Source organism: Heloderma suspectum, chromosome 4, assembly GCF_057233095.1.
Source record: "Heloderma suspectum isolate Gila_16-S chromosome 4, 16-S_ref, whole genome shotgun sequence".
In the NCBI taxonomy this organism is placed as follows: Eukaryota; Metazoa; Chordata; class Lepidosauria; order Squamata; family Helodermatidae; genus Heloderma; species Heloderma suspectum.
The window spans coordinates 289,391,151-289,418,079 of record NC_139461.1 but is presented as its reverse complement, the minus strand read 5'-3'; the positions used below and the strand labels follow the sequence as shown (position 1 = coordinate 289,418,079).

General features: G+C 42.9%; 1 long non-coding RNA gene across 3 annotated transcripts in view; it reads right to left on the bottom strand.

Moving 5' to 3' along the window:
- Positions 1 to 26,929, bottom strand: part of LOC146348856 (uncharacterized) — a 161,422-nt gene that overhangs the window by 6,911 nt on the left and 127,582 nt on the right. For 2 of the 3 annotated variants that reach the window (XR_014790739.1, XR_014790738.1), the window contains 2 exons: positions 10,654 to 10,735; positions 9,191 to 9,455 (listed from right to left, as the gene is read on the bottom strand). This is a non-coding gene — a long non-coding RNA (uncharacterized LOC146348856). The remainder of the gene's footprint in view (positions 1 to 9,190; positions 9,456 to 10,653; positions 10,736 to 26,929) is intronic. The other variant, XR_014790740.1, reaches the window with a different exon arrangement.

Sequence of the window (26,929 nt, the reverse complement as noted above, 5' to 3'; positions counted from 1 at the left end):
CTGTGCAACGTCACGTGGTCTCCTGGGCATTCCAGGAAACACTGCTGGGATGAAAGCGTCTCTGCTAAGAGACCCGTGATACTGCCAGCAGGGCATTTTTACAGTAAAAAAACAAAACAGAAGGAAGACCCCTTGGCAACCTCCTTCACTTAAAAGGTAAATGGAACCCCTGCCCTCTTCCCCAATGAGAAAATTCTTCAGAATTCTCCCCCTCCCCAGCCTCTTTCATGGGAATCCTCATTTCTCCCCCACCCCCCACAAACTGCCAGAAATGGACGCTTCAAAATATTCAGCACAACACTAGTTAATGGTATATGCCAACAAACATCAGTTTTGCACAACATTAAGGTATAATGCAGGGATGGAGAACCTGTGGCCCTCCAGATGTCTTTCAACTACAACACCCACCTAAGGTGGCCATTTGTCCTACTTTACAGAGGACAGTCCAAGTCAGTTTTAAAACTAAAGAACGAGCAGAAGGACAAGAGGGGCCTTGAAGTTGCCCATCAACAGAGAGCACCTGGAGAGCAGACTGAGCAGCAGACGCACAGCTCACCTGGTCACAGTCTTCCCCCACTATTGGTGAGATGTCTTGTATTTCTATTTAAAATATCGGACAGTATCCAAAGCGATGCTACTGCTAATGTAAATTGCGCTAGCGTAAACAACCTCTAATGCAATGCCAATGGAAACCCATTGCGTCAGCAAGGGCTATTGGCTCTGTGCTTGAAGTTGTTTTCGCTAGCACAAAGTCATTTACATTAGTAGTAGCATCACACTGGAGACTGACCATCATTATTATTTAAAAATTTGCATCTATACATACGAATTAGCTCGTGCAAATGTAATGCAAATTGGTGTCCTTTTTGGTCCTTTTTTTTTTGGTGGTGCATAACTGGCCACCCTACCATCATACCTGACTATTGGACATGCTGGCTGAAGCCAATGGGATTTGGAAGGCCACAGGTTTCCCATAAGGTCTGGGCCATATTTGAAGCAATCACAACTGATATTGCTTCAAAAATGAGAAAGGGACACCTACTTGTACCACTTATTTTATTTTATTTTATTTATTTATTTATTTATTTATTTATTTATTTCTATGCCGCCCAATAGCCGAAGCTCTCTTGAAACTCAAGAGTTGAAACTACTTGAATTGAAACTACTTGAAACTCGGGGCCCAAATATGTTACATGCAAACACATGTATCATATGCTCCCTGCTCTGTAGAGCCCCTTCCTACCATCCCATATATGATATCCTTGGTCTTTTTTTTACAGACAGTTTTTAAAACAAAAACAAAAACTGAGCAGTTAGAACACACATAAATATTCAGCAACACCTCAGCTCTTCTGCCAATGGATAGGGAAAGGCTCACTTCAATCTGATCATGCCAGAGCTCTTACAGCCAATAACTACAGGAATTTTAAAGGCAGCAGCTTGATGCATTTACCATAGCTTTCCCTTGTTTTGTCAAGTTTATTTGATCTAGGGCATAAAATAGAAAAAGCATTCTTTTTCTGGAAATCAAAGGGCTTCTCCACACCAGGCTTTTCTCCACAACTTACTGGGGCTTCTGCTTCTGGATTCTTTGTGGGATTGGCTCCTTACACAGCTGACATGAGATTTTTTCCAGGACTTCCTTTGTCTGCAAGTTCTACATGTTTCATCATAGAGCCACTAGATGGCGCTGTATTATAGTGGAACTGTGCAATGTCATATGGTCATTAAAGTGGAATTACATTTATTACAGCATTATCCCTGATCTTTTAAAAACCAGGATGAAGGTCAGAAAGTGTGGGAGATGCCCTGGAGATTGACGACATCACGTAAAGGACCCGCAGACTTCCATCAGTGACCAATCATGAGCATGCATTAAAAGCCTGGTATAGAAATGGTCAAAGTATCCTATGCTTTAATTTGACACCTCATCCATCCCTCTTTAGGTCCCCTTAAAGATTATCCAAAGTTGGCCTTGACTTTGCAAATGGATATATACAGAATTCTGTTCAAAGTGGAGAGTTCTACGTAATGCAAAAGGTGGAGATTTCCACACCGTCGGATGTTGGCCCACTTATCCAGGGGTGATAAAGAGCATATTGTTGTTGTTGTTTGTTACATTTTAAAAACTACACATTTTTAAAGGCTGAGTTGAAAAGCCTTTACACCTTTTCTAAAGGTAAAAGGAGTGGGGTCAATCATCATTCTTGAGGGAGCTCGTTCCAATCATTTGGGGGCAACACAGGAGAAAGCCCTTTCACGCATGCCTGACAAATGGGCCTCTGTGGGTAATGGTGCCCTCAAAAGGGTCTCTCCTGCTGATCTTAATACTCAGGTGGGTTCATATTAATCTAGACCAGCCTCCCCTAACCTGGTGCCCTCAAGATGCTTTGAACATCAGTTCCCATCAGCCCCAGCTACCATGGCCAATGGTCAGGAATCCTGGAAGCTGTGGTCCAAAACATCTCGAGGGTACCAGAACAGGGGTAGTCTGATCTAGAGCTGTTCATTCTGCACCCAGAATGTTCCATTCTTTAGAGAATGTGGGAAGCCTGGGCAGGAACTATTAATGAATTCTCTTGCAAAAGATCAATTGAAGTGAATGGGAGACATATAAGAGGATTACCATTTTCTTGAGCCACTCCCATTTATTTCAATGGGACTAGCAGTGGAGTGCATCCCAATGGATTGCACCCTTATTTGGGTTTCTTACATTTATTTTATTTCATTGATATCCTGCCTTTTATTCTCTTGCAAGGAACCCAAGGCGGCTTACATTTTCTTCCTCCTCTCCATTTTATCCTCACAACAACAATCCTGTGAGGTAGGTTGGGCTGAGAGTCCGTGACTGGCCCAAGGTCACCCAGTGAGCTTCCATGGCTGAGTAGGGACTAGAATCCGGATCTCCCGGCTCCCAGTCCAACACTCTTGCCACTATACCACGCTGGTTCTCATGTAAGTATGAAAGTAAACTCTCATAATCCCAACAAGAAAATATAATCCTGTTACACTGCTTCACATTGTTAACTAAAATAGTTTGGGATGATCTGTCATTAAGTGCATATTGCAGAGAAAGAAAAAAAGGGCTAGTAATTGGATTTTGTAATATTCCAATTATGCGTTCCATGAAAATATTTCCAAAACAGATCTTTAAAACGGCAGAACTTTCAAAACTGTAAATTGAACTCCTGTAAACTGAATGCTGGAATGAAAACATTTGTGAGGAAGGAAACACAGGGAAACGTTTTATCTAAAAGCCCCTGTGGAGCACCTCAGAATTTGCTTTGTTAGGTACAGTAGATTATAGAAAATTGGCTCAATTATGCCTTCAATTACAAGGTGCAACTCGGTGGGACTCGCACCCCATTGCCGACTGAGGGGCCAGGGCCAATCAGTCTTCACCGAGGAAAGCGCTGCTCGAAAATCAATTGCAAAACACCAGGCTGAAACTCGGTGCAGTGCAGGATCAGAATCCGTGCTTCTGGGAGTGATTTATTTAAGGCAGTTGTAATCCCACTTGAAACAGTAAACAGCACTGGAGCTTGGAGGGCATTTTCGCACAAATGCTAACATTACACTAACATATTAAGTTAATTCCTAAAGGGCCGATTTCCCCCTTAGGCAGCTATAGCAGGACAACAGGGATATCCTGGGCATTTCTGTCCCTACAACCAGACGTGCAAGCAATTATGCAAATGCACACAACTACAGAGGGAGGCTGAAATGTTAAAGGTGCTTTAATTGGAGGAATTGCGCAGGCTTTGGCAGGGTTCTCTTAGGTTTACAGGCATTTGCCTTAGGTTCGGCAAAGACAGCCAACCATTAACCTAGGGCCCAAATGTGGCCTCTGTAGCCATTTATCCGGCCCCCAAAAGGCTCTGCCAAATTGTGATCTAGACGCAGCAAAACGCTTGCCCACTGTTTGACATTTAAGGAAAAGTAACCCATTTTCAAAATCTGTGAGGTGGATATTCAACATTCAGGTTTCATCATCTTTTGTGTTTTGTATGCAATACCTCAGACATTATCTATATTACTTATTTAACAAATTTGTATCCTTCTCCTCATCCAAAACAGCTCCTCATATAATCAGTAAAACAAGACAGTCCCTGCCTGCAGGCTTACGATCTAAAAAGACATGACACACAAGGAAAAAAGGAATGAGGAGGAGGAGATATATTTTAGTAAAGCTGGTGAAATCTCATCTCCTTCAGTACAGCCTGCTGGAATAGCTGCTAGTGGTGACCCTTGAGGGTAGAGGAATTTTCACGGGAGTGGTCTTCAGGACAGCTGATGGAATGATCCTGTGTCCCCCACTCTACTGAGTTATGTAAATATACAAGCTGAAATGTAAGTATACATCCATGTAAGTATACATCCATGAAATGGGATGGGTTGTGTTACAAATTGATCACTCTAGTGAAGCAATTGGCCATCCCAGGATAAAAATAAATCAACTAAACACCTTGTTGTTGTTGTTTATTCGGTCAGCCGCTTCTGACTCTTCGTGACTTCATGGACCAGCCCACGCCAGAGCTTCCTGTCAGCCGTCGCCACCCCCAGCTCCCCCAAGGTCGAGTCTGTCACCTCCAGAATATCATCCATCCATCTTGCCCTTGGTCGGCCCCTCTTCCTTTTGCCTTCCACTTTCCCTAGCATCAGCATCTTCTCCAGGGTGTCCTGTCTTCTCATTATGTGGCCAGAGGACTTCAGTTTTGCCTTTAATATCATCCCCTCAAGTGAGCAGTCTGCCTTTATTTCCTGGAGTATGGACTCGTTTGATCTTCTTGCAGTCCAAGGCACTCTCAGAATTTTCCTCCAGCACCACAGGTCAAAAGGATCTATCTTCCATCACTCAGCCTTCCTGATGGTCCAGCTCTCGCAGCCACAGGTTACTATGGGGAAGACCATTGCTTTAACTATGCGGACCTTTGTTGTCAGTGTGATGTCTCTGCTCTTCACTATTTTATCAAGATTTGTCATTGCTCTCCTCCCAAGGAGTAAACGTCTTCTGATTTCCTGGCTGCAGTCAGCGTCTGCAGTAATCTTTGCGCCTAGAAAGACAAAGTCTGTCACTGCCTCCACGTTTTCTCCCTCTATTTGCCAGTTATCAATCAAGCTGGTTGCCATAATCTTGGGGTTTTTTAGGTTCAATTGCAACCCAGCTTTTGCACTTTCTTCTTTCACCTTCGTCATGAGGTTCCTCAGCTCCTCCTCACATTCAGCCATCGAAGTGGTATCATCTGCATATTGGAGATTGTTAATGTTTCTTCTCGCGATTTTAACTCCAGCCTTGGCTTCATCAAGCCCAGCACATCGCATGATGTGTTCTGCATACAGGTTGAATAGGTAGGGTGAGAGTCTGCAACCCTGCCGTACTCCTTTCCCAATCTTAAACCAGTCTGTTGTTCCGTGGTCTGTTCTTACCGTTGCTACTTGGTCGTTATACAGATTCCTCAGGAAGCAGACAAGATGACTTGGTATCCCCATACCACCAAGAACTTGCCACAATTTATTATGATCCACACAGTCAAAGGCTTTTGAACAGTCAATAAAACAGAAATAGATGTTTTTCTGAAACTCCCTGGCTTTCTCCATTATCCAGCGGATATTGGCAATTTGGTCTCTAGTTCCTCTGCCTTTTCTAAACCCAGCTTGTACATCTGGCAATTCTTGTTCCATGAATTGCTGGAGTTTACCTTGCAAGATCTTGAGCATTACCTTACTGACATGTGAAATAAGTACCACTGTTCGATAGTTTGAACATTCTTTGGTGCCTCCCTTTTTTGGTATGGGGATATAAGTTGATTTTTGTTGGCCATTCTTGTGTTTTCCAAATTTGCTGGCTTATGGCATGCATCACCTTGACAGCATCATCTTGCAAGAGTTTAAACAGTTCAGCTGGGATACCGTCATCTCCTGCTGCCTAGTTATTAGCAATGCTTCTTAAGGCCCATTCAACCTCACTCTTCAGGATGTCTGGCTCTAGCTCACTGACCACACCATCAAATCTATCCCCGATATTATTATCCTTCCTATACAGATCTTCCATGTATTCTTGCCACCTTTTCTTGATCTCTTCTGCTTCTGTTAGGTCCTTGCCATCATTGTCTTTGATCATATCAATTTTTGCCTGGAATTTACCTCCGATGTTTCTAATTTTCTGGAAGAGGTCTCTTGTCCTTCCTATTCTATTACCTTCTTCCGCTTCCGCACATTGCTTGTTTAAAAATAATTCCTTATCTCTTCTGGTTAACCTCTGGAATTTTGCATTTATTTGGGCATATCTCCCCCTATCACTGTTGCCTTTTGCTTTCCTTCTTTCTTGGGCTGCTTCCAGTGTCTCAGCAGACAGCCATCTTGCTTTCTTGGTTTTCTTTTTCTTTGGGATGTTTTTTGTTGCTGCCTCCTGAACAATGTTGCAAACTTCTGTCCATAGTTCTTCCGGGACCCTATCTACTAAATCTAGTCCCTTAAATCTATTCTTCACTTCCACTGCATGTTCATTAGGAATATTCGTGAGCTCATATCAGACTGATCTGTGGGTCTTCCCTATTCTCTTTAGTCTGATTCTAAATTGTGCAATAAGAAGTTCGTGATCTGAACTACAATCAGCTCCAGGTCTTGTTTTTACCAACTGCATAGATGTCCGCCACCTTTGACTACAAAGGATGTAGTCAATCTGATTTCGGTGTTGACCATCTGGTGAAGTCCATGTATAAAGTCGTCTCTTCGGTTACTGGAAGACAGTGTTTGTTATCCACAGTGAGTTGTCTTGGCAAAATTCTATCAGCCTATGTCCTGCTTCATTTTGTTCTCCCAGACCGTGCTTGCCTGTAATTCCAGGTGTCATTTGACTACCCACCTTAGCATTCCAGTCTCCTGTAATGAAAATAACATCTTTTTTTGGCATACTATCCAGTAGGTGCTGCAGATCCTCATAGAACTGAACTACGTCTGCTTCTTCAGCATCTGTGGTTAGGGCATATATTTGGATCACTGTGATGTTAAATGGCTTACCCTGAATTTGAATTGAGATCATTCTGTCATTTCTTGGATTGTATCCAAGCACTGCTTTAGCCACTTTATTATTAATTATGAAGGCTACTCCATTTCTTCTGTGGTCCTCTTGTCCACAGTAGTAGATCTGGGGGTCATTTGATGTGAAGTGGCCCATTCCAGTCCATTTCAGTTCACTGTCCATTTCAGTTCACTGACACTCAAAATGTCTATATTTAATCTTGACATCTCCCCAATAACCACATCCAATTTGTCCTGGCTCATAGATCTTACATTCCAGGTTCCTATGGTGTGTTGATCTTTAGAACATCGGATTCGTCATTCACCACCAGCACCATTGGCTGCTAGCTGTCCTTTCGGCTTTGAGCTAGCTGCATCATCACATCTGGGGCTAGTTGAACTTATCCTCTGTTCCTCCCCAGTAGCATTTTGACCATCTTCCGACCTGGGAGTCCCATCTTCCGATGGTATACCGACACATCTCTGGTTGTGCTGATCCATTTAGTTTTCATGGCAAGAATACTGGGGTGGGTTGCAGTTTCCTTCCCCAGGGATCGTATTTAGTCTGACCTCTCTGCCATGACCTTCCTTTCTTGGGTGTCCCTTCATGGTTTAGCTCATGACATCATTGAGGAGCTCAAGCTCCAGCACCACAACAAGGTAACAATCTCCTTTTCTGGAGAACAAAACACCTTAGGCCCCCCAAAACTCACCCTTCCCTTGTTTGTTCTCACAATCTCTAAAGGACCAACTTAGACAACACAATACATCAAGCGTGCATTAAAAGTATCTGATTTAAACCACAGGGTGGGGTGGGGAGACACTATGAATCTGATTGAAATCATCTTTCTTCCCAGCCCTTTTCACCATGTTATCTAGGAGATAAGCTTTCATAGAGTTTAGTGGAAGCTTCCCTTGCAGCGCAAATACCAGCTTGAAGGGACAATTTTCATCAAGAGGACCATGGTATATGGAAAGGGTTAGCACTACCACCCTATTCCACATGTGACAGAATCCCAATTAATGTATTGCATTTAACTGATTGTCTTATTTTGCCTTATTTGCAGTCCAAGGCACAACTTACCTGGGAGTAAGCCCCCTTGATTTACTCCCAGGTAAACACGCATATGTTTGCACTGCAAGCCTGATGAAAAGCACCTTCTTAATGATAAAATTCACGCACCACATTTTGCCATGAGAGAGAGATTGTGTACAGACAGACAATTATTTTTTTGTGTAATTTTCCCCTTACTGGATTTAGCCCCAATCATGACTGGATAAATGTGCAAATGTAACTGAAAGAGGACGCCTTGTTTTAGAGAGCAAGGGAAATATCCTTGGCAAAGGCAAAAGAGAGTATCTCTGCTTCTCTAAAAAGATATTGAAAGCTGGGATATCATCCTCTAATAGCAAACTCAGCTGGTTAGTACCAAGAGGACTGTAGCCAAAACGGGGACACTGAGAAACAAAAGAGAAGTATTTTCTTTTTCTTTGTTTTTATTTATCTCATTTCTATGCCGCCAAATGGCCAAAGCGCTCTGTATCTGTGTGCTGGGGAGGGAGGGCGGGGAGGGGGGTCCCAAAAGTTTGCAGAAATACAAACAAATCTTTAGGGGGGGGAACCTAAGGGAGCAAAAACCCCAACACATGCAAAATAGCCCAACGAAGGCTGAGCATGCTCATTGAACACAGAATGCTGAATACCTGTGCATGTTTCCCTGGAGGGAGAGGGGAGGGGAGGAAAGCGGGAGGGGGGATGTAATGGAGTATCCTGCAAGAGGGCATGGCTGGTTGGCTGGCTGGAATCCTGAACTGCAACAGTCCGCACTGTAACATTCTGTCGCAGGTCCCAGTTTTATTATCCTTAGTACTGAAGAGAGGAATAAATGGTTGTTGATGTGTGTTTTTATGAAAATGGCTTTTAAGAAATAAAAAGAAAGGAAATAAAAATGAGGCCTGCTAGGGTGGCCTCTTACGCATCACCAAAAAAAGAGGAAATGCATTACCAGAAAAGAGAACAAAACAGGGCACCAATTTGCACAACATTTTGCACAACATTTGCATATGCAAATAATAGATGACTGATAGATAGATGATAGATAGATAGATAGATAGATAGGCAGACAGATTTAGAAATCATCACTATAAATTAAGTAGAAATTAATCTCACCATAGTGGAGAAGATTCTGACCAGGTAACTTGCATGCCTACTCAGTCTGCTATCTAGTCGCTAACTGCTGATGGGCAACTTCAAGGTCCCTGCTGCTCTCCCTTTTTGTGGATCTTTATCTTTAAACTGGCCATGGATTCAGCAGCTCTTCAAATACAGGATGCCTTCAAATTGAAGATTGTCTTCCATAAAATAGGACATATGGCCATCCTGATGTCTGCACTTTTGGAAGTTCGTATCATCCGCATTCCAAGTAGGTTGGCCACTTACGCATCACCGAAAAAGAAGACGAGAAAGGGCACCAATTATAATAAATAATGTATGTTATAAATTAACATAACATCTGCATATGCTGATTTATATGCATAAATGCAAATTTAGAAATCATAATTTAAGTAGAAATGCAATACCATAGTGAACAAGACTGACCAGATGGCCTGAGCATCTGTTCAGTCTGGTGCCCAGGTGCTAACTGTGGATGGGCAACTTCAAGACCCCTGCTCAGCCATGTTGTGGTTCTTTATCTTTCAGAGGACACCTTCAAATAGAGGACTGTCCCCTGACAACCCTTCAAATGGAGGACTGCCCACTGTAAAGTGGGGCACCTGGCCACCCTAATTCCAAGAGACATAATCAAGAGTTTTTTGGTCTCCACCAGCACAGTTGAAAAAGGAAGTAGTAAAGAAATGACAGACAGGAAATATGAAAATGAGACAACGGGAACCTGATAAACTCTTGATCCTTCTGCATGCAATTAGGAACAGTGGAAGCTGCTGTATACTGTCACACCATTGGTCCATCTAGCCCAGTACTGTAGACAATGACTGGCAGCAGCTCTCCAGAGTTTCAGGCAGATTTTTTCTAACCCTACCTGGAGATGCTGGGGACTGAACCAGGGACATTGTGGGGGCAAAGCAGGAGCTCTACCACTGAGCTACGGCCTCTCCCATATTGTATGCATCTCACAGAGTAAGACACAATGGGGGAGCAGCAACATTTTAATTCACCTCATGCACCCATTACCCATCAGTGTCTCTCGTCTTCCATACTAGTGCAGTTGAATAATATTCTTATGGCTGTCGTGTATCTTATAAAGAACAGCCCTATTCTTTTTCCTTCCCCAAATATATCTTGATGCCATATTTCAAAAACCTCATTCCAAGGTACTGTGCATGTGAGCCCTTCCCAGAGGCCCAGAGGCCTTCATTAATTCTGGGTACACTTCTGCTCCAAACAGAAGACCACGAAGCTAATGGCACCCATTCTTATCATGTGAATGATTTAGAGGGTGGGGTGGGGGAGAAATAAACAGGAGATAAGCCCCAAACACAGGCCTAAAACTTTAAGCCTTGATTCATACCTCTTATGAATATATAAATCAATAACCAATTGTACCACTAGGGATATTTTTTTCCTATTTGCTTTGCAGTGAAGGACCCAAGTGCTATCTCATGTCCACTTACACATTGTATGACTGCAGCCCCTTGACGTAGAAATATCACAATGGGTGAGCTCCTTTATTTCAAACAGAATTAATAGCAGGCACTGTAAGGGTAGAAATGCCAGTGAATATTATTACATTTTTACCAAGGACCGGGAGAATTCTTGCCGATACCAGATCAAGAGATGATGAGCATATTTTCAAAGACATATTTTATTTTGTCTCCTAGCTTTTGTTTTCCTGAACTGAGACATCTATGGGGCCAATCCAGCTTTAGGCTGCAATCCTATACCCACTTATCTAGGAGTAAGCCCCAATTAATTCAATGGAAATTACTACTGAGTAGACATCCATAGGAATGGATTGTAGGCCTTTTCTCTGTCTAAACATGCATAGGATTGCACCCTTCATGACCTAATGCCTCCCCCACCCCCACTGCTACCATTTTTCTCTTAAGTAACCCCCTACTCTTGGTGGTGGTGTGGTGTGGGGGGACACACTTTATTAATGTGCTATTGGGATCACATAGTCAAGTTATCATTTTTAACAGAAAACAATAATGCATTTTCCAATGACTCCAAATTAATGTAAAATAACAGCTATGACATTGTATTAAGGATTATTTTTATAACACAGAGGTACCACTAGAGGCGAGGGTGTATGGGTTCTGTAATTTTTATGGGGTCTCAGAGAAAAATCACATTCTATGAAGTCATGAATTTCTCCTCCAACTCAAAACGTCCTGGAGGAATGAACTGGGAACATACCAGATGGTCAACACCGCATTTTAACTGCTGCAGAAAGAAGCTATTGCAGTGTTAAATGAAAGGAGCATCCCTTTAAAACTTCCCTAATGCAGTGTCATTTCCCACTCATTTTAATTGGGGTCTGACTGACCCCACTGCCCTTTTAATGAAATCCACATTAAAAAAAAAAAGTAGGACACTATGAAGCAATGATTCTGTGATGTAAATTTTTGGTAGTGAAACCATAATTTGGGGGGCGGGGATGGAGATACGCTTCATTCTCAGACTGAAAGAGTAAGAATAACACCCCATCAGAAGAGTCCATCCCATGTGTTTCTGTTTTAGATTAGAAGGAAGGAGGCCATAACACAGGCAGAGTCCTCTAAGAAGATCTCTTCAGCAGGACTGACTGACTTGTCCAGTCACATCCAATACGAACAACGGGTGGCTACTTATGCATTGCCAAAAAACAGGAAATGCATTACCCGAAAAGAGGCACAGATTTGCATGAAATTTGCATATGTTAATTTATATGTATAGATGCACACTTAGAAATAATAATTACTATAATTTAAATAGAAACACAATACATATCCCCGTAGTGAGGAAGACTGACCAGGTGACCTTTGTGCCTGCTCAGTCTGCTGTCCAGATGCTATTGGTTGATGGGCAACTTCAAGGCTGCTTTCCCTTCTTATGGTTCTTTATCTTTAAACTAGACTTGGAGTAGACTCCAAATAGAGGACACCTTCAGAGAACTGTTCTGATAGCACTTCAAATAGAGGACTGTCCTTTGTAAATTTGGACACCTGGCCAGCCTATGCAAAGATGTGGCACCATCATCCACCTTAGCAAAGGCTCAGGAAGGCAAAATAAGAGTGCAACCCTATGCATGTCTAGACAGAAAAAAGTCCTACAACTCCCAACATGCTGGCCGGGGAATGCTGGGGGTTGTATGCCTTTTTTCTGTCTAAACACGCATAGGATTGCACTCTTAAGTGAATCATATGGGAGAGGGAATCACTAGTTTCCCATATGGTTGGTATGTTATGCTAGAGATGAGCCTCTTATGTTTGTTTTTTTTAAACTTTCAGCTAAAATTGGAAGGGGGCATTTTTGGCCCCCAAAACTGAGGGGCAATTTCAAAGGGGAAGTTAAACTTTACAAAAGTTTTCACAGAGTTGCATGCAGTTGATGGTGAAAGGCATGACTTCTCTCTCTCTCTCTCTCTCTCTCTCTCTGACTCTAACAATGAAATATTTGTCACTGCCTGTAACAGTGGTGGAACTCCTGGAAGTGGCCAAAAGCTGGTATCACTGCCATATCCCTCAAAATGAGCCTGGAATGATGCTACATCATGACACAGCATCATTCCAGGGGCATTCTGGGGAGGACATGGTAGCCGTTGGTTGGCTGCCATTGTGAGCAGCTGCAGCGGTATAGGTTGGGGCAAAACTGTAAGTGAATTACAGAGAGCAATCCTATTGCCCCTAGAGAGGGTCTGGGGGGCCACAGGATAGTTCAGATTCTTGGATCCAAGGTCGGAGACCCCGCTCCAACCTCGGGCCCAGGAGTCTGAGCTCCCTGCCCCCTCCCCCACCTCCTTGCAGCTGGTGTGGAGAGAATCATGCCAGCTGCCTCTCCGAGGCTGCAAAGGCGACCTAGGAGAGAAGATAAAGGGGGCATTTCTGTGGGTGGGGAGGGGAGTCCATCTTACGAAGAATCCCCCACAGTCTCCTTCCCTCCCACTCCACAGAGCCCCAGCTAGATGGGTGAAAAAGCCCATCTAGCAAAAATGCAGAGAGGGAGGTAAGTGGAAGTCAAGATCACCTCTGTGCTCCTCCCGCTCTGCATAGGCTGACAGGCATCCCAACAGGCATCCCAACAGGCTTGTGCCCTTAATGGATTTATTTTTCATGGCACACTGGCAGTTCGGTTGCCACACAGATGGGGAATTACTACTGAAAGGGAACATATGCCGTATGAAATGCCACAGGTTAAGAGGGAAAGCTTTTACTAGAAGTGCAACATTAAAAAGGTGCTCCTGATGAATCCTATTTAAAAGTAAAAATTAAGTAAAAATAAATAATTTGATATAAGTGTACATGTATGTGTGTGTGTATAATTTTGGGTTGGATCCAGACTTAGTCATGTGTAGAGTAGACCCACTAAAATACATGGGGCACATTAGTCAAGACTGGCCAAGTCCCATTGGTTTCAATGATCTAATCCATAGATTTGTATATACAAGATGAAACAAATTGGAGGTGGGGGATCATTCTTAAAGCAGGCACCTAAATGTGTGGTTCAGGCAAGGCAACAATAGCTCAGTGGTAGAGCACATGCTCCCATGCTACCCATTATTTACTGTGATTTTCTTAATGATTAGTGATGCTATATATAAGCCGCCTTGGAAGGATCTGTATCGTGAAAGGCAGGATATAAATAATTGTAATAAAATAATTAAACAAATGAAACTTCAGGTTGCAGGTATCAACATAGAAGGCACATTTGCTCCTCTTTCCAACAAACAAGAGCAAATCTCTCCTCTAAGTGTCTGCTGTGATAGATTTATAATCTAAAACAGATGTGTGTGTTTTCTTCTGAACTATTATTATATTCACATGGAAATATATGCAGATTTAATTGAGTATCAGTCAATTAAAGCTCATATGCTTAATTGACAAGGAGAGCGGAGGACAGGAAGGCCTGGCATGCTATGGTCCATGGGGTCACGAAGAGTCTGACACGACTTAACGACTGAACAACAACTTTTAATTGGATGACAGGCCTAAGTTTTTGTACTGTTTGGGGGTCCATCATGACCTCAAATGTGTAGAAGGATTTTTTAAAGAGCTATTTGTTAATATAATCCTGCACTTTCCCAATTCATTTATTTCTCATGTCAAGGACGGTAACAGGGTTGCCATACAAAGTGAGTGATCAAAGAACTCATGTGTATCATACACAACTTATTTCAGTGCAAGCTTTGAAACAGCCTAACCTAATTAGATGCAAGCACTTTGTCCAGCCTTGGGGTGGGGTGGGGGAATACTGTTATGCTCCTGCACCCCAGTCCTGAGAGGGGAGAACTTGCAGGGCCTTCGGTGCTTATGCAGACTTCCGTTTCCTGGAAGGAGGACACTGGAGACTTGTGGTGCTTCTCTTATAAAGGTTTATTTACACTGTCCTCAGGATGAGCCTCACAGCTCCAAGCAATCCCTGCTTTGTCTCTGCTGTCCAGCCATCCGCTCTGCTTCAAGTCAAAAGTCAATCTCTCCTTTTGTCTTAAGATTCACCTCTCCCCCAGATTCATTTCCTCCTACCCCCTCAGGCCTTGTAGGACAAAGGTTAGCAGTTCAAGAGTCAGAGTTACTGGGGGAAATCCTCAGTCTCTTTGTACTCAGAGGGACTGAATTCTAAGGTATCTCTGGAGGTAATTTAGACTGTCCCCAAACACATAACAATCTCTTGAAAATTACTGGACCTCAATTCTAGTTCAGGTGTGAGTAGATTGCTATGCTTTGTTTCAGGGGATGGTATCAAGAAAACACTTCACTCAGCCAGTTCACACCTGGGTCATCTGAACAAGTGGGAGCGAGCAAAGAAGGCCCCTGCCCGCCCACCTGCTCCTGCTGAACAACTGAGGGATGCTCTATCCCTGGCTTGTTGTCCATGACATCCAATTGCGGGATTGCAGGTTGTTAGGGGGGAAACAAGTAACTTGTAACCCAAGAACAAACCATATGCCATATTACGATCTGGAAAATCCTTATGATTGGCTTCCTTAATTAAATATAATTCGTACTGTTCTTATGAGCCTTGATCACACCCTAAAAATAATTGCATCAATCAGCGTATTTGCCAAACATGCATACTTTGTGCATCAGTGAATACTGGATATACTATGTCCCAAAATGTAACTCTGTTTACAATGTCTAGACATGTAGAAGAATAGATTAGAGGTTAAGGCCTTGGAATAAAGTTCTCTTGAATAGTTAATTCAGTTAAGTAAACCCTTAGCTGGAAACATAGGAAGCTACCTTATCCAAATAAAGACCAATTGCCCATCCAGCTCAGTGTTGTCTATTATTATTTATTACATTTATATCCCATGTTTCTTCCACTGTGGAACTCAAGGTGGCTACATGTGGTTCCCTGGTGGTCTCCCCTCCAAGCACTGACCAGACCCAGACATGCTTAGCTTCAGCAAGATGGCTGTCTCATGTTGCCTTCAGACTATGCCCTGGGACCTGACTTGCAATGGCTGACTTGTAGTGGCTTTCCAGTTCCACCCAGGAGTTTTCCCCAATTCTCATTGGAGATACCAGGAATTGAACCTGGGCCCTTTTGCATGGAAGGCATGCATTATACCACTGAGCTAGCCCCCCCCCCCCTGTTCCTAAAACTACTACCCTGTTACATATGAATAGGGTGCTGTTAGCATGATTCCTTAGGTTAGCCTTTCCCAACCTGGTGCCTTCTAGACATGTTGGACTGTGACTCCAACCATTCCCAGCCAACATGGCCAAGGGAATGATGGCAGTTGTAGTCTAACACATCTGGAAGGTTGGGGAAGAGTGTCTTAGCTGAACATAGGCATGCAGCAAATCAGGGCTACATACAATGGGTACTATTGTATTTTTAATGTTTTTAATTTTTGTAAACCACCCAGAGAGTTTCAGCTATTGGGCGGTATAGAAATAATAATAATAATAATATCCAGTGTTATTCTTATGTAGAGTAGACCCATTGAAATGAATGAGACTTAAGTTAGTTATGACTAACATGACTAACTTAAGTCCCATTCATTTCAATGGGTCTACTCTATTTAGCACTAACATTGGATAGTACCCAATGTTTCTGACATGGAATTAGGGATAATTCCTACTACATAGCAGGAGCCTCGTGTGGCGCAGAGTGGTAGGCAGCAGTAATGCAACCAAAACTCTCCCCACGACCTGAGTTCAATCCCAGTGGAAGCTGGTTTTCAGGTAGCTGGCTCAGGTTGACTCAGCCCTCCATCCTTCTGAGGTGGGTAAAATGAGTACCCAGCTTGCTGGGGGAAAGGTAGTTAGGACTGGGGAAGGCAATGGCAAACCACCCTGCTATACAATCTGCCAGGAAAACGCTGAGGAAAAATGGCATCCCTCTAGGGGTCAGTAATGACTCGGTGCTTGCACAAGAGGAACCTTTCCTTTCCTACTACATAGCAGTGCAAATCAGATCTGTGGCTGAATATTGGAAAATGGATGGGATGTATCTTTTTAAAAATACATATTCTGATAGACATCGTCTTGCATCTACGTGGCCATTGTGTGTGCTTATTACCCGCAATTACCTACTCCTATATAAGTCTGCTGTTCTTATTACCAGAGTGTATCTGTACTTGCTCATACACAACACTTTGTTGTGTATGATACAGGGTCTATTCACATGAACGTTTTTTCTTTAACAGGTAAAGGAAATGAGTTAACCTTTCCCATGGACTTGAAATGGTTCTGTAGATGCTAAGTTACACTATAATGTGGCATAACCATCGCCTTCCGAAACAGTAATTAAAATCACCCAAGTCATGTGCCATCATTTTTCTTTTTGTTACTTCTCTACCTTAAAAATCACATGGCTCCCAAAAAATGCTATCCCTGGTCTCTTGAGACAAGGTGTGTTGTTAAAACAGGAAGTGATTTTCTAAATGGCTGCCTAAAAAGCTTGAGTTAACATAGCAGTAAAAGCCCTCTGGAGCCAAAGAACTGCACTATCTTTGCACCGCTATTTTCCCCCCTGTCAGCCCTTGAAATGACCTTGGTTTAATTACCTGCATCTCAATGAGTGAATCTACATAGAAACTGAAGGTTAATTAATGAAGGATCGTTTCTTACTCTAAACCCATTAGGCACTGGCTGACAGCAAGTCTGGACCATGCAGTGTTATCCTATATCTCATTAGAAATGGCCAGATTGATGTGTTAGCTCTGGTCTCAGGGAAGAAGAAAAAACCCAGGACATTGTGTTAATGATGAGTGCTTGTAGTCTTGCTATGGCTCTTCCTATGTCACACTCAAGTGGTGTATACTGGCCCCTTCTTTGTTCAGTTTATATATAAATTATTGGTAATAAGAAACTTTTAATGATACTGTAAGCCAAATTCCTAGTTTTGCTAACTCAGAATTGTCTTGGCCTTCAGAGAGTTTATTTATTATTTATTTATTTATTTCATTTCTATACCGCCCAATAGCCGAAGCTCTCTGGGCGGGTCACAAAAATTAAATCCAAGCAACACACAATAAAACAATTTAAAATATATAGAACATTAAAACCACAATATAACAATACAACCACAATAAAACCTAGCAGCAGTGCAGGAGTTTAAAATACAGATTTAAAACAGCAAAGATAAAAATTTAGAAAGCTAAAATGCCTGGGAAAATAAAAAGGTCTTCACCTGGCGCCGAAAGGAATACAATGTAGGCACCAGGCGAACCTCAGTAGGGAGCTCATTCCAGAGCCAGGGTGCCACAGCAGAAAAAGCCCTCCTCCTAGTAGCCACCCGCCTCACTTCCTTTGGCAGGGGCTCACGGAGAAGGGCTGCTGACGATGATCTTAAGGTCTGGGCAGGCACATATGGGAGGAGGCGATCCTTCAGGTAACCTGGCCCCAAGCCGTTAAGGGCTTTGAATGTTAACACCAGCACTTTGAATCGGGCCCGGAAATGGACTGGCAGCCAGTGCAGCTGGAAAAGTACTGGCATAATATGAGCTCGCAGGCCAGTCCCTGTTAACAATCTTGCTGCCCTATTTTGGACCAGCTGAAGTTTCCGGACCGTTTTCAAAGGCAGCCCCACGTATAACGCATTGCAGTAATCCAGACGAGAAGTTATCAGAGCATGGATAACTGTAGCAAGGCTATCTCTGTCCAGATAAGGGCGTAGTTGGTATACCAGCCTAAGCTGATAAAAAGTGCTCCGTGCCACTGAGTTCACCTGTGCCTCAAGTGACAGTTCTGGATCCAAGAGCACCCCCAAACTACGAACGTGATCCTTTAGGGGGAGTGCAACCCCCTTCCGAACAGGTTGAATATCACCTAGCCGGGCAGACGAACCACCCACTAACAGTACCTCCGTCTTGTCTGGATTGAGTTTCAGTTTATTGGCCCACATCCAGTCCATTACCGTGCCCAGGCACTGATTCAGAACAGTCACTGCCTCACCTGGTTTTGATGTAAAAGAGAGGTAGAGCTGGGTGTCATCTGCATATTGATGGCACCTCAGCCCACACCTCCGGATAACCTCCCCCAGCGGTTTCATGTAGATGTTAAACAGCATGGGGGATAAAATAGAGCCCTGTGGAACCCCATGGCACAATTGCCATGGCACAGAGCAATAATCCCCCAACACCACCTTCTGGAATCAGCCATCCAAGTAGGAGCGGAACCACTGTAGTGCAGTGCCTCCTACTCCCAACCCAGACAACCTATCCAGAAGGATACCATGGTCGATGGTATCGAAAGCCGCTGAACGGTCCAGGAGAATCAACAGGGTCGCTCTCCCCCTGTCCATCTCCCGGCAGAGGTCATCCCACAGGGCGACCAAGGCAGTTTCCGCTCCAAAACCAGGCCTGAAGCCTGATTGAAATGGATCTAGATAATCCATTTCATTCAACAGTGCCTGGAGCTGTCCTACAACCACCCACTCAAGCACCTTGCCCAGGAAGGGGATGTTGGCCACTGGCCTATAATTGTTAACATCCTCTGGGTCCAGGTTAGGCTTTTTCAGGAGTGGTCTAATTACTGCCTCTTTTAAAGCGGCAGGCACCACTCCCTCTCTCAAGGAGGAATTTACAACCTCCTGGACCCAGCCAGACAACCCCTCCTTGTTTGATTTCATAAGCCATGAAGGGCAAGGGTCAAGCACACAAGTGGTCGATCAGACTTGGCCAAGCACCTTGTCCGCATCCTCAGGCCTCAGTAACTGAAACTCATCCAATAAAACTGGACCAGACGGTGCTCTGAACGCCTCTACCAATGGAACTGCATTAATGGTGGTGTCCAATTCATGACGAATCTGAGCGACTTTATCCTCAAAGTGCCATGCAAACTCATCACAGCGTGCTACCGAGGGTTTCACCATCTCTCTCCCTGGCCCAGAATGTAACAGGCCGCGAACCACTCGGAAAAGCTCCGCTGGACGACACTGAGAAGATGCAATGCTGGTGGAAAAGAACTGTCTCTTTGCCACCCTCACCGCCACAGAGTAGGCTCGATAGTGGGCTCTTACCTGTGTTCGGTCAGACTCAGCACGAGTTTTCCTCCACCTGCGTTCTAGCCATCTCCCCTCTTGCTTCATTGCCCTCAGCTCAGGTGTATACCAAGGAGCTGGCCGGGCTCTGCTCAGAGGGAGAGGGCATTTGGGCACGATCGTGTCAACCGCCCGAGTCATCTCTGCATTCCACAGAGCGACCTGGGCTTCGACAGAAGCACCAGCCATACCAGCAGGAAAATCCCCCAGAGCCCTCTGGAATCCATTGGAATCCATTAATCTCCGGGGGCGGACCATTTTAATAGGTCCCCCACCCTTGCAGAGGGGAAAGGCCGCCAGGAGTCTAAACCTCAGAAGGAAGTGATCTGACCATGACAAAGGGATAGATGTTAATTCCTCCACTTTCAGATCACCATCCTCCTGCCCAGTCAAGAAAACCAGATCAAGCGTGTGTCCTTTTCTATGCGTTGGGCCGATGACATGTTGGGACAGCCCCATGGTTGTCATGGCGGCCATGAAGTCCTGAGCCGCCCCGGATACAGCGGCCTCAGCATGGAAGTTGAGATCCCCCAGGACCATCATCCTAGGGGTCCTCAACACCAAGTCCAAGACCACCTCCGTCAGCTCAGGCAGGGAGTCTGATGGGCAGCGGGGTGGGTGGTACACCAACAGAATCCCCAATCTGTCCCGAGTACCCAACACAAGGTACAAACACTCAAGATCTGCGCTCGAATGAGCAGGAAGCCTGGAGAGGGATATTGAATTCCTATAGACCACGGCAACCCCCCCTCCCCGACCCTCAAGTCGGTGTTGGTGCTGCACCGAGTACCCAGGAGGGCACAGCTGGGAGAGAGTGACCCCTCCCAGTTCCCCCATCCAGGTCTCAGTAATACATGCCAGGTCAGCCCCCTCATCCACAATCAAATCATGGATGAGGGAGATTTTATTTTGGGCCGACCTGGCATTCAGCAGCAGCACCACCAGACCCGAGGGCAGACTGGTAAGGCTGCCAGGAACCATCAGGTTGGGGGAAGAACCAGAAGAGGGGACAGCTGTAAGGTGTCTAGCCCCTCTTCTCCTCAGCTGGCCTGTTAATCCCCCAACGCCATACCTCCCCCTGCCCGTGACCACAGTTATGGTGGCACCTCCCCCACCCCCTGAGTTCCCCAATAGTCCTCCCAGGCACATATTAAAATGTTAAGATATAAATAGCACAACAGTTTAAAATAATATAAAAGATAAATGAGATAAAAGAGAACAGCAGCTAAGAAGGAGCAGATAAAGTCCACGTTTGCCCCTTTCCCCTTGTCTTTAAAGCTGCTGCCCTCCGCTGCTGCTATTTGCTGCTGGTATTATGGCTGCTGGTGTCTCTGGAGAAGCAGGTGGGTAGGTCTTCAGGTCCTACGCGACTCCAAGTGCGACGCTAAGTGCGCACTTAGCGTCGCACTTGGCGCAACGCCGAGGCGCATGCTGAGGCGCAGCCTCTGGCAGCCCCACCTTAAGTACCTGTGGGCGGGGGCAGAAGCAGGTCTTTTAGGAAGTGATCAAATGAATAATTTAGCCATCAATTTTCCAAAGGTAAAATTATGGGTTTGGGCTGCAATCCACCCCACCTTAATTGGAAGCCAAATAACCATTGGATTGAAGAATTTGCTCCCTTTAAAAAACTGGGTTCGGTTTTTTTAGTGAAAAGAACCTGGAAATTAAATATTCAAAGCTTAAAGACACTACTAATTCAAAGGGTATTCTCTGTTAAGACTAGAGGATTTAGTGGATGGATTCTTGAAGCACAACTTACTTCTGATTGGTGTCTGTGTTTGGAGTTGCTTTGGGATAGTCTCAACCTTAGAAGCAGTTCAGAATAGATTTCTTGGAATTTTATTCTTTCTCGCATCAGCAGCCTTTCTTAGACTGGAGATGAACATGAGTTCAGTGATGTGAGAAACAGTGCTTGAATTACAGGAAGTGGGCATGGAAAACTTGCCTTCCTTACCTCTTGTGATGGCCACCATAGCTAGTTTTTAGAAACCAGGTGGGTATTAATTATTATAATTATCAATAACAACAACAACAACATTTCTACACCCCCACCCCCACCCATACCTGAAGCTCTCTGGGTGGTTTACAAAGGTTAAAAGGTATGCCTTGGCTAAAGTTGGGGGGAGTTAGGGAGCAGGACTTGTGGATTTCCTTAAATACACACACACACACCCTTTCTCCACTAGTTTCAATTTAGTTTTATGATCTTGAGTTACTGGTTGCATTTGCACTTAACACTAAGCCATGGTTTATGTGAACTATGGCTGCCCCTTTAGCCATGAATTGTCTTGCAGACAAGCAAAGAAACCATGGCTTGTTTTCTCTATTTCTGGTTTGTTTCTCTCCTGCCTGTTTTGCCAGCCTTCAGAGTGGTTTTGTGCTGGTCCTTCTGTTTCAGGGTGGATAGCAGTACAAACAAGCCAGAGATAAGCCATGCTTCTGGCTTCAGACTTCAGACAAAGCCATTGTTTAAACAAGTCAGACTTCATAAACTAACAACAAACCATGGCTTCTGTTTGTGATTTTTTGCTGGTTAACAAATCATGGTTCGTTTGCAGGAATGGGTTCAGACACAGCAACAATCCAGATTTCACAAACCATGCCATGGCTTAGTGTTATGTGCAAACTGGCTAAAATTAAAATGTATGTAGGATATCAGGCTAACAAAGCAGACTTGAAGGCTATAGCCTTTAGCAAAATTCCTGGTAGGCTCACATTAATACATTACTAAATGCATGTGGGTTTTTGCTATAAGAAGGCTATTTAGAGCTAAATTTCTGATAAAGACTATATTGAATTCCATACTATGGAATCTGCCTATACTAGGCCGATACTGAATTCCAAGAAAATTTCACAAAGAATCAACATTCCACAATCTCTCCATCATATCATATGCTCAAACTGTTGCTGAACAGCTCTAGTTACTTACTGCATGTGAGGCCTGACTTTTAATCAGAAAATTATCTCTCTTCATCTCTCTTTTATGAAATCCTTGGTTAAGTTACGATGATGTAGTAATACACCTTAAGAAACAAGATGTTGCCCACGAGGTTTAGGAATTATTGAAGAACTTCCTTGCTATATATTATTTGCTCCCTTTACAGAGTCTTAGAATACAACTGCTGGATCCTTTTCTTTAGCCAGAAGGGTAGGTTGACTGTTGCTATATAAAAGTTAATGTATTTGTTGAACAAAGGTGGCAAATACTTAACTTTAGAAGTGTTTAGTTTTACTGTTTTGCTGGCTAATGTAGATGAGATTTTGTGAACAAGAATGGAGCAGATGGTTGGGTGGTACTCAGAATATCTACATCCTGTATCTTCTCTTCTACTACTGGTTCTTCCACCCCACTCTTTGTTTGCTTTGATGCTAATCTGTTAATGATGAATATAATGTATGTTATTGGTTATATTGTGAAGGCCTATTTCTTTACAGTAAAAGAACTACTACTGTGCTATTACTATCATTCACAGGAGTAGCTGTATGGTTAAGGCAGCTGGCTTTTCCAGTTTTTATCATTATACAGCCTGAAAACTCCATTCATTCCTAGGGCTTGAAATGCTAGAGCTAAGAGCTGCTTTTCTATTCACTTCAGCGGAGAAGGAGGACCACTCATGTGTGCACCTAAAGACATACGGATTTCTAAAACACTAAGTATGTCTGAAGAAATATTTTCTAATGGTGCAATCCTATGCAGGTTTGGACAGAAAGAAGTCCTGCAACTCCCAGCTTTCCCCAGCCAGCATAGCTTGACTTCTTTCTGCCTAACCCTGCATAGGATTGCACCCTAAATCTCTTCAGATTTTACCAGTGCTGAATTTCTACTGCATTTACATTTGCAAGTGCTGAGTAGAGAAAATAATGAGCTATAAAGATGTGTTTTTGTAACTCAGAAACAGAACTCATTTACCTTTTGTGAATTTCTATTAAACTACTACTAATATTCACTTTGCATTTAATTTGGGCCTCTGACGCTTTAAAACTGTGCCTTTGGTCCTTCCGCATTTGTGAGTTCTGTCATGTCAAGCTTCTTCAGCTCCTTTATGTTCATTTATTTTAACTTTTGCTAGTCTTCTTCCCAAGCTTTTATCTTTTTTTATTATGAAAGCATGAAATTTTACAATCCTCCAGAGCTTCCTAGTCAGATGCTACGAGGGTGTAACCTTCATTAATTTATTCTTTCATTTTTGTCATTCAGATACGGAGCATGGGGGGGGGGGTCTAATATTTTGTTATTTTCAATGTGAAAGCAACTTTTATTAAGTAGGTTTATGGCATTAATAGATTTTTTATTTCATTTGTAATGGTTACATTTGGCTTCCCTGTGAATTATACTCCATCAAACTTTCCATACCAATTTATATGTCTCATAATGTAAATTACATTTTAATATAATCTAGTGCAATAATGGCTCACATAATTCTCAATAATTTTCGCAAAAGCTTCTTTGCATACATTTGCTCATGTTGCTGGTTTAAGAATTTAAACAAAAAAAACCTTTCATCACATGAACAAAAACATCTTTTAACTAAAATAAAGAAATACAAAAATTTAATAGGTAACATATAAGCCACACTACAGAGACATCCAGGGCCAATTCCCCTCCCTAGAACCCACTGGGGGCTACACTCCTGCCCTCCACCACCAAACTTGCCACCAAAATTCAGCAGTGTCATGACACAGCAGCAGAAGGGCCAATTTTCCCTTTTTTGCTGCCATACCACCACAGCACCAAATTTCAGCCACAGACTGTGGCAGAAGGTTTAGCATAAAGAAAAATCAGCCCTTTGGAGCTGCTGCACCACCAAATTTTGGCAGCAAATGTACGGGTGGGCAGTAGGGGGCACTGACAGGGGCTGGGGAGCTGAAAGACCGCTTTCTCCCATACAAGCCTGCCTGGTTCTTAAGATCTTCTGGAAAGGTCCTTCTATTGAGACCACCACCATCATAGGTACTTTTGGTGGCTGGCAATGCAAGAGAGGGCCTTTTCAGTGGCTGCTCCCAAGCTGTGGAAGTTCCTCCGAAGGGAGCCGAAGTTCACTCCCTCTCTGCTATCCTTCCAACAGAAGGCAAAGACCGCTTTATTCAAAAAGACCTTTGGCCTGTAAGTGGATCTGTTGGGTCGGGCACTGTTTTTATTCTGTAGTGGTTATGTTTTTTATTATATTTTAATGTGTGTTATTGTTTTAATCTATTTAATCTATTAACCTAATTTAAATTGTTTTGTAAGCCACCTTGAGTGCGGGGTATAAATCAAAGAAATAAAAAATAAATAAAATTGGGGGCCACAAAAAGGCCTGGAGAGCTGTGTGTTGGTCAACCCATTTTAGGATTTTACCACCACCTCCAAAGACTAATTTGATCTTTGGTGGGTATTTTTGCCCAACCCCCAGAAAATGCCCCCAAAGGAGGAACACTTGGAAACAGATGATTTAGGCTGGAAGCAGATGTTCGTTGTTCCTTCTATGGAATTGAAGGCAGTGACTGCTGTTCACTATATGCACACACATCCCACTTTCTCTTTTTGGTTAAAAAAAGGGGGGTTGCAAGTTGGGGTATTGTTTAAAAGTCTTTCAAAACCTATTTGTGACAATGAATCAACAGAAATGTGCATGACCTCCGTGGGAAGTGTAGATTCCTTTGAAGTCACTATTAAAATATTAAAATCAACAATCAACACTAAGGATAATAAAGCAGGATGTGGGAGAGAGGGTTTTTTTAAAAAAAAATCAACAAAACAAATGATCAGACAACCACAGATTTAAAAGTCTAAAACAAATTTAAAAAAAACGAATAACAGTTTAAAACGAAAAGAACCCTCTTTTTAAAAAGGCCTGAAAAAATAAAAACATCTCCACCTGGCACTGTGAAATGATCACAAAGTAGAAGCCAGGCGAGGCTATCTGGGAGGAGCATCCCACTTCTGAAGCATGTTAAGTTCCATGGAGTTTGATGGGACTTGCTCTCCCATGAGTGTCCATAGAACTGCAGCCTTAAACGTTAATGTCTTGGATAGAATAAAAATTCTGTCCCAAATAATTTAAGAAGACTGCTCTAAGAATACTACCTCAAGGACTTAAGAAGGTTACTTGGGCAATGTGTATATATCAGCCTCTTGGTCAAGCTTTATGTATTCTCATCAAGGTTTACACTATATTCAATTAGCATTTCAAGCTAATAACACTGTGTTTTCTTTGGCGTGTGCTTATGATCAGTCTAAACTGTCATATTATTTCCAGTCTAAACTGTGATTATATGTATACATATATATGATATCCATCATATATTCTTTGTGTTTATTCTTGTGCTTATGGTCCACTGGGAGCTAACTTTTAAAATGCTTCTTTTAAAAAAGAAGGGAATATTTCATTGTCAGGTAAAAGCTTTTAGTCATTATGACATGTAACTATCGTGCAGCAAAAATATTACTAATGTTATTTTGTCTCCAAAGTGCATTTGTTATCAGTGTGCACTTAAACTAGTGATCAAGATCTAGTAAGGAGACACACCTGCTCTGCATTTCATCTCTCTTTAATACCTTAGGGATGCATCGCTTAATAATTTAGTGCTAAACCATTTAGCATTTTAGCCCATCATCTCTTATATTACACACAGGATTTCAGTAATGTCTGATAAAATTATGTGTTAGCTGCCTTATGTGTGCGTAAAACTTAATAAGTCTTCCTCTCCTCCCCCCACCCCTTCCCCCTCCCTCCACCAAGCTTAATAACTGATTTCTTACATTTATGGATGTGAAATTTTATCGCTTGTGGATATAGTTTGAACCTAAATCTTCCTATCTTATAAATTGATTTTTAGTTTCCTTTTTGACCTTATGAATTTCAATCAGACATTGACCTCTTGTTGCTCATGAATCCGACTGATTTAATGTCATATAACAATAATACTGAAGAAAAGAATTATCATAAGAGCCCATAGGGCTTGTTGAAACCCATAACCTGGTTTTGGAGGCCTCTGGCAATCATAATTCTTGACCCAAGACCATTTCCTAATGCCTTCATCTTTTACCTCTCTGGACTGGCCAATTCTTGCATTAGTACAGTCAAGGAAACGAATGGAGATTCTCTGGAGGCTAACAGCTAAAACTGTATATAATATAAAGGATAGTGTTGAATATACAGCAATCATGTGAAGCATATAAAAAAAGCTAATTCTATCTGGATTTGTCATGTTTAGAAGGGAAGGGTGAACCACTATGAAGAGGGAGTCTTTTGCAGTCAAATTAGTGTTTTGTAG